This window comes from Salvelinus sp. IW2-2015, unplaced genomic scaffold, assembly GCF_002910315.2.
Source record: "Salvelinus sp. IW2-2015 unplaced genomic scaffold, ASM291031v2 Un_scaffold563, whole genome shotgun sequence".
Classification (NCBI taxonomy): Eukaryota; Metazoa; Chordata; class Actinopteri; order Salmoniformes; family Salmonidae; genus Salvelinus; species Salvelinus sp. IW2-2015.
The window spans coordinates 339,971-348,337 of record NW_019942575.1 but is presented as its reverse complement, the minus strand read 5'-3'; the positions used below and the strand labels follow the sequence as shown (position 1 = coordinate 348,337).

General features: G+C 44.9%; 1 pseudogene; it reads right to left on the bottom strand.

Moving 5' to 3' along the window:
* Positions 1–8,367, bottom strand: part of LOC112067816 (tripartite motif-containing protein 2-like) — a 38,055-nt pseudogene that overhangs the window by 26,622 nt on the left and 3,066 nt on the right.

Sequence of the window (8,367 nt, the reverse complement as noted above, 5' to 3'; positions counted from 1 at the left end):
AGTACTCTACTTTGTTACACACAGATAGTAGCAGTGGTACGAGGGCTATTGCGCATGAGCGTGTTTGTAGCCACAATCTAAAATGCCTCGGTGTAAGAATTTAAGGGTAGCCATGTTATCAAATTTGCTTTGTAAATCCCAGCATGATCAAATTCATATTCGTCTACCCTCAGGAATACTATGGTGTTGTTCACAAGTTCTGACAACTACACAGAGACAGTATTGGTCGATGTGAAAGTTCCTAGAGTGGCCTATCTTTAGTGTTCTAGCTTCGCATGTGGGGAATATACCACAGCTGTGGACAGTATAGACTGACGAGGATTCTCTGGTAGGTTTAAAATGCCGGAATTTGAGTTGTACGAGCTCTAACATTCTGTGTACAAAGGCGTACCGACCGATGACCGACAAGAGAGTCATGGGAAGTTCCTGTGATGTTTGTATGGATTACACCATGAGTCCTATCCTGATGAAGCATACACCCCCGCCCTTCCATTCTTCCCAGAGATGGGTTTTCTCTGTCGCTGTTCAACTGCGCTATGGAAGAGAAGGCCCGGTGGCTGATACCTCGACTAATCCACGTTCCGTACACACACACAGAACAATCATTGAGTTCTCAGAGAACATAATTCCCTGGTTGAAACCACATGAAAGATGTTGAGCAATCTCAGATGTCTCTCTGGGAAAGGGTCAACACCTTCTTCGATATTTTCGTTCACCTGTTGTCAAAGACCTGGACATTTTGGCTGTAAGTACAACTAATACAACATCGCTGAGAGAGGGGAGCACGATAGTATGTTACATTGAAGTGCACGGTCTACGGAAAGCCTGAACCGAGTGTATCGCCGCTTTCCAGTCTGCCCCTCTTCCAGGCCATGCTATGGCGGGATCACCTAACTGGAATTCAAAGACCACTAGGTACCTGAAGGGAGTAGCAGTGGTGCTGGAACAGTAGAGTGAGTCGCTCCTTGGGAAATGTCGTGATTTCTAACTGACTCAAAATATTAAGGTTGTAGCCGTTAGTTACATATAAAACTATGAAGTTAATAACCATCTTGAGTCAACATTCCACCAATTAAGTATCATTCTGGTCATTCAAAAGCCATGTAAATCCCCCGCAGTATCAAACATCGCCTGTGTGATGACTCCATTTATGTGAACGATGATATCTTATCTAGCGCTCACTTTTCTCTAACTCTAAAGTTCATATAAAGGCAGACGGCACACAGCACACATAGTTGGAGTCGTACCCAATTGGAGGGTAGCAAAAGCGCGACATAGACTCTACACCGAGCAGATTACATTCTTCACTGACCAGGAAAGGAAGCTGGGACACTAGCCAGCGGATCGTAGAATAGAGATCGATCTGGTGCTCACATTGCAGAGATGTTCCTTAACCTGCCAGTCTCAGCCATTACATACTTCCATATGGATAGAGTATCACACTCAAGGCCAAGAGGAAGAAGAACAGAGCATAAGACGTAGGTATTGGTATCAAGTACCACCAGACTGAAAGAAGAGAGTACAAGTAATCGTCTAGAAAGTATAAGACTTTCTACTTCAGTAGTAACCGAGCTTCGATGTGAAACTCAAATCTATTATTGCCGAATTTCATGTGTTAAGTATGACTGGACTAGAGTAACTTTGAAGCAGAGAAAACGCCAATGATTGTACGCTGAGAGAGCGGAGATGAGAGTTGACTTAGAGCGATGACATATCTATGACTAGAGTAGCAAAGTGACAAGACGCCATGGCCATTAGAGAACACCTCGTGTTAGCAGAGATCTAACGAAGAGAGAGACAGCGAGAGGAGTGGGGTGTAAGAAGAACAGACAGAGAGACAGGACTGGAAGATGACTACTAGAGAGACTGCAGAGAAACAGGCCTTGGATGCAAAGAAGCAGATGCACTAAGAGGAGACAGAGAAAACATAGAGGAGTGCGGTGGAATTATGGATTCAGGGCGAGTATGTCGATTAGGTAGAGGAGTGCAGAAGCGAGCAGGGTAATTAATATCTCATGGAAAAGATCTAGAGCTAAGAGAAGGATGGAGCAGACTAACTTCCCAGACGACACGACATTGAAGCGACCTGTAAACAGACTAAGGCACACTGGTTATTGCTGTCTGCTATCAAACATTTGCCTATTGAGGAGGCGAAGCCGACACCCTGATAGGAATGTGAAATTGCCCCTTAGTAGTTCCGTGGATCCCTTCAGAGGATTGTACACGTGGAAAGACCGATTGAAAGACAGAGAAGAGACACAGATGAGAGCCCACAGAGATGTGCACCGCGCGAGTGATGAGGAGAGAATGAGACTCTTATAGAGCATCGATCAGAGAGATAGAAGTATAGAGAAGAGTGATGACACCAAACAAGACGGAAACAGACATTTATTGAGAGTGAACATGAAATGAATATGAGAGACAGAGAGAGACCAGAGGGAGTAGCAGATTTTTTATGTTAAAAGAGCGAGCTGGTAGATGTGAACATGTATCGTAGTCTAGATTACAGGTCAATTGTCCAGGGGACAAAAACGATTTTCCACTGCCAGACCACCAGAGAATGATAGTACAACGAGAGACTAAATGAACCAGACCAGTGAGAACTAGACGACTAGAATACAAGTATGTAGACAGTAGGTAGAGAGTAGCATCAGCAGACACATGAGGAGACAGACGAGACAGATATAGAGAGAGACGAGAATCATGATGATGTATAGAGACAGAGAGCTATCAGAGAGACAGGAGAATCAAGACACAGAGTAACCCAGGTATGTGAAGAGAATGGACAGAGAGACAGTCGGTGAAGACAGTGACCCAAGTGAAGAGCCATCGAATCCCGACAGCAAAGTAAGATACGCAACAGCGCAAAGAATTGGTTAGAGAACAAAAGCAGCAAAGAAAAGAGAGAAAGACAGAAAGAGTGAGAGAGAGCGAGTAGATCAGATGTAATATGAAATAGAACAGAAAACGAAGGACACCAGAAAGACAGAGAAGAGACAGACGAGTATCCCAAGAGCCAGGGCATACAGGTAAGATACAGAGAACAGACTAGACGAAGATGCAAGAGATAGATACAAGAAGATGAATAGTGAGTGAGAGCCGAAAGCGAAACTAAGCGGCAAGGGTGTAGAGGTAATGTCCACTAGAACTAGTCAAGCAACACTATGGAATCCATGTACTGCTTCAACTGCGCGTGTATGAAACTTAACCCTCTACCTCTCATCTTGCCCCTCCCTGTTCTCACTCTACTCCTCTGCTTTCCCTCTCATTGCGCCCCATATCTCTTCTCATGATACTGTGTCCCTCTTCATTCCTCTCCTCTTATTCATCCTCAAATCCAATGCGTTCTCTCTCCCTCATTCCTAATCTTTCCCTCATAAAACTCTTCCTCTCTCCTATTCTATATCCCACTCAAAAAATATCCAAATTCCTCTTCCATACGTTCTCCCTCATTTTCTGTACCCAACTCTTCGATCTGTTCAATAAAGTTAAAAAGAGCTGTAAAGATTAATTACAAAAATATACATTAAAATGAGGGATTAATAGCTGACGCTCTAATATCATTCTAAGTGACTGTACAGAGCACACACTTTACCTCACTAGCCATTACATAAAACTGCCTGCCACACCGCGTGCCGACCTCTCTCTAACAAGTTTCTAGGCGTTTTCTCACAAGATCCGAGGTCATCAGCCGTTGCTCTAGTAATCAACGAGGGTTGTCGCTAACACTAACACACCTTGATTTGAAATAAAAACCACAGCGTTTGGTTCCAAAATGTCATGTACTTCACTACCTGAAGTCACTCTGATAAAGCATCTGCTAATTACTCAATGTAAAATTTTAGCCTAGAGCATTTCACAGTACAGGTGAATGCAAATTCAATTGGAGACCATATAAGTAGATGATGATAAAGGTTTTAGGTGCAATAGCATCTGAAATCAGTACAATTTTTGCTTTATAGTTTCCATGTAAAATCACAAACAAAGTAACTACGGTAGTAATAGAGTTGGTTCCGCTGTAGGACTAGCAGTTACTCTACATAGCTTGAAATGCTTACCCGTATCTCTTGCATTTAAAGTGTTCGAGCCTGTATGGACATTGTTTTGAGAACAGTAATTAACAGTTTCAACATGCCGTTTCGCATTATTCAAGTGTGTTAACTTCTGTGCAGAGTGGTTAGCTAACATGATGCAGTCCAGGCTCCCAGTGCAGGCTAGCAATRAGTAAGTGTAGCAGGCACGGTGCGCGCCTCACACTATAACGGGACATCGCTGAGCTGATAGAGTTGATCCGTGAGATACATTTTGACAGAAGTACTGAACGTAACCAAAATTCAAGTACCAAACCAATTTTCATGTTCTAGTATCGAAAAAGTACTGACGTTTCTGTATACCGCAGTGGTGGAAAAAGTACCCAATAGTCATACTTGAGTAAAAGTGACGATATCTTCATAGAAAGTTACTCAAGTAAAAGTGAAAGTCACCCAGTAAAATACTACTTGTTTAAAAGTTGCTAAAATATGCTTAAGTATCGAAAGTAGAAGTAAAAGTATAAATCATTTCAAATTCCTTATAATAAGCAAAGCAGACAGCACAATTTTCTTGTTTTAAAAATGTACGGATAGCCAGGGGCACACTCCAACACTCACACATTATTTACAAAAGATGCATTTGTGTTTAGTGAGTCCACCAGATCAGAGGCAGTAGGGATGACCATGTGTTCTCTTGATAAGTGAGTGAATTTCACAATTTTCCTGTCCTGCTAAGCATTCAAAATGTAACGAGTACTTTGGGTTGTCAGCGAAAATGCATGGAGTAAAAATAACAATATTTTCTTTAGGAATGTAGTGAAGTAAAAGTTGTCAAAAAATATAAATAGTAAAGTACAGATACCCCAAAAAACTACAACATATAATTATGTATTAGGTGAACTGTCCCTTTTAAATGTGTTAAACACCAATGATAAGATAACCATTACCGATCCTGAAAATTTGGTCATCTTCGATGGGGTTCTCTTTCCTCTTCCCCGTGCTGTACATACTGGCTGGCCTCTTGATGACCTTCTGCTTGACGTGGCTACTCCCGGGCGACTTCAACCTCTTCTTAGCGCTCTCCGTACTGGGCGACACATCCGCCGACTTTGTCGCTTTAATCTTAAAGGGACTCCCCTTAATATGCTGGTGCATACAGACGCAGCGACAGCGTCAAACTACCCTCTTTCGGCGCCGTGTACAGATACTCGTACGTCCCGTTCTTGTTGTCCAGTATTCGCCGTCGCCCACCTACCGTCCGGCGTGGCGATCTCCGCCGTGATGTTTGCTTTCCCCATCTTACACAGCTCACCGTCCTTGTCCTTGGTCGTGATGGTGACAGAGGTGGGCAGGCCCGCTACGCACTGCCTCAGGCCCTCGCCTGTGGCCACCGTCTCGGACGCCACGGCATTTGTGGTAACATATAGTACCCAGGTTGTGGATGGACTTCTTGAGGCCCTCTGTCTCCACCAGGAAGTCCAGCTGGTCATTCTCACCGGCTGGAGGGGGAGCCCTGTGCTGGCCAGCTCACTGAGCCGCTCGCTCATCTGCTTCTTGCGAGCAGGACCTCGGCCTCGGTGCCTGGCTCAGGGCCTGTTCGGTGAAGTTGCAGCTGCTGTTGATGCCATCCTGGCCTGGAATAACGTGTCCAGCTGGCTTGGAGTACCTGGGAGAAACATAATGTAGAGAGGGAAAAAGAGTGAGGGGGTGGGATAGTAGAGAGGGTGAGGGCGTAGAAGGGTGTCAGGTGGGTGTGAATGGAGATGCACATGTGCCATGCAAACAGGGGCTGTTTGGGCTGACAACACACACACACGTGTAAACACTGTATACATCTGTCAATGTACACACATGGACGCATGTGCACACACACACACACATATACAATGTCAATGTACACACACAATCTGTCAATGTAAACACACAAACATCTGATCAACAAACACATACACCGGCCTCCCGGGTGGCGCGGTGGTCTAGGGCACTGCATCGCAGCGCTAGCTGCGCCACCGAGAGTCTCTGGGTTCGCGCCCCAGGCTCTGTCGTAGCCGGCCGCGACCGGAGGGTCCGTGGGGCGACGCACAATTGGCTTAGGTCGTCTCCGGGTTAGGGAGGGTTTGGCTGGTAGGGATATCCTTGTCTCATCGCGCTCCAGCGACTCCTGTGGCGGGCGGGCGCAGTGCGCGCTAACGAGGGGGCCAGGTGCAGGTGTTTCCTCCGACACATTGGTGCGGCTGGCTTCCGGGTTGGAGGCGCACTGTGTTAAGAAGCAGTGCGGCTTGGTTGGGTTGTGCTTCGGAGGACGCATGGCTTTCGACCTTCGTCTCTCCCGAGCCCGTACGGGAGTTGTAGCGATGAGACAAGATATTAATTACTAGCGATTGGATACCACGAAAATTGGGGAGAAAAAAGGGGTAAAAAATAAAAAATAAATAAATAAAAACACATACACCTAACAAATGTGCAGACACAGACATGCAAATATATACTGTAAGCAGGGCACTGGGAACATACACAACAAATTAAAACAGTCATCTGCTTTTAGACAGCTGTCCACATGCCACATGAATAACAGTCAATTTGCTGTATTGAGAATAAAGCAACATTTTCCATTACCAAGAATAAACATAGAATTGCAGAATACGYTAAGTGGACTTTTGACACATCCACTGGTATAGGCATATGGTAGAGTGTTGACTAACTATCATAGTTATCACTTGTTAACATAACACCACAGCACAAAAATGCTACAGGGTCGGGTCAAAACACTGAGCATCGCACACACGCACACAGTCTCACTGTCTCCCTCACACACACACTCACCTGCATCTGGCTATCACACTCATCCTCTTCGACAACACGAGCGGCCATTGAGCTATCAAAGTCCCCAGCCAAAACGACTTTCTCCACCMCTATCTATATCAACCCTTGCTTCATACTGTATAAGACTCACACTCTGAAAGASTAACACAAATATATTCCAGATAGAGAAAGAGGACGCACTAAAGGCAGGGAGATACAGTACACACTCACACCACTGTACCTACCCACTTTATCAACCCCTCTCTGCTTCCAAGACTCACCCTCTCTTTAAACATGAACAGCTCAGCTAGCTTGCTAGAAGATACAGCACTTTCAAAGCCTAAATTACCAACTAGATAGACATAATGGCAACACCAAAGCCTAGATATAGAAAAGTAGAAAGTGTCCACACCCTATAGGAAAGGGCAGACAGATAAAAGTACTTTATGCAGCACTCTGCCTGCTCTAGCCAGCCGGTCCTACTTGTGAATCATTCCTATGTGATGGTGCTCTCCTCCCTAAGGGGGAGGGCGCTAGGCCAGCCTGGGTGATTGGTTCTCTGGGCTGGGTGAGGCGTCAGCKTTTCTGCCCTGGCAGTCCGTCTCTCCAGCCCTCCCCAAGCCATGTTTTATTTAATCATTTATCAGAGAACTGCCCGATCGACAGCTGAGCCACTGGCATGCAAAGTAGAAACAGTGTTAACAGAGCCTCTGCTGCTGTGTGGGATAGTAGAACTAACTGAGGACTTTATTTCTATTTCTAAGTTATTTATCCTTTATTAGCACAGTTTTAATTTAATTGAGAGTAAACAATCTCTTTTAGGAAGGCACATTGGAATCAGAAAACGTTTCAGTTGTTGTAAAATTACCACCTATTGCTTTCAATATATACTACATTTTCAAATTGGGAAGCATCTATTTTCAGTATTTTTTTTGTTCACATCGTGAGTATAATGCCGTTCATTCTTGGTTTAAAAACTATGCCCATGTTAAGAAATGTCTTTCCTTTATCTCCTAATCATATATCTGTTTACTTTCATGGACCACCTGCCTCTAATTTCGTATCATATTGTCTGTGTGCACCAAACAGATTGACGAAACAGAAACCCACAAGAAAAGGTTCAAATAAATGTCCCACTCAACACCCCCCCCCCCATTTATTAAACATTGGGGCCTCACCTTCTGCTTGAGGCCGTAGTTGACCTCAAGCTCCATGAGCAGGACACTCTTGCGGACGTTCAGGGTCTTCTGCAACTCGTCGAAYGTGGTGTGGATGTCCCCCTCGATGGAGCTCTTCTGATTGGTCAGCTGCTGCAGGATCTCCGACAGCACCTGCAGAGCTGAGTCGATGTCAGGCAGCCTAAAGGAAGGGAGGGAGTCAGAGGGTGGGTGCGATCAGTCATAGGTCAAAATTAGCTGACTGTGACTAAATTGCTTTGAAGGATGGAGTGTTTTGACCCTCAAACTACTGGGTCATCGGGGATAATACTTAGGTTGCCTCTGACACATATTTTACACATGTTGTTAGGTTACAC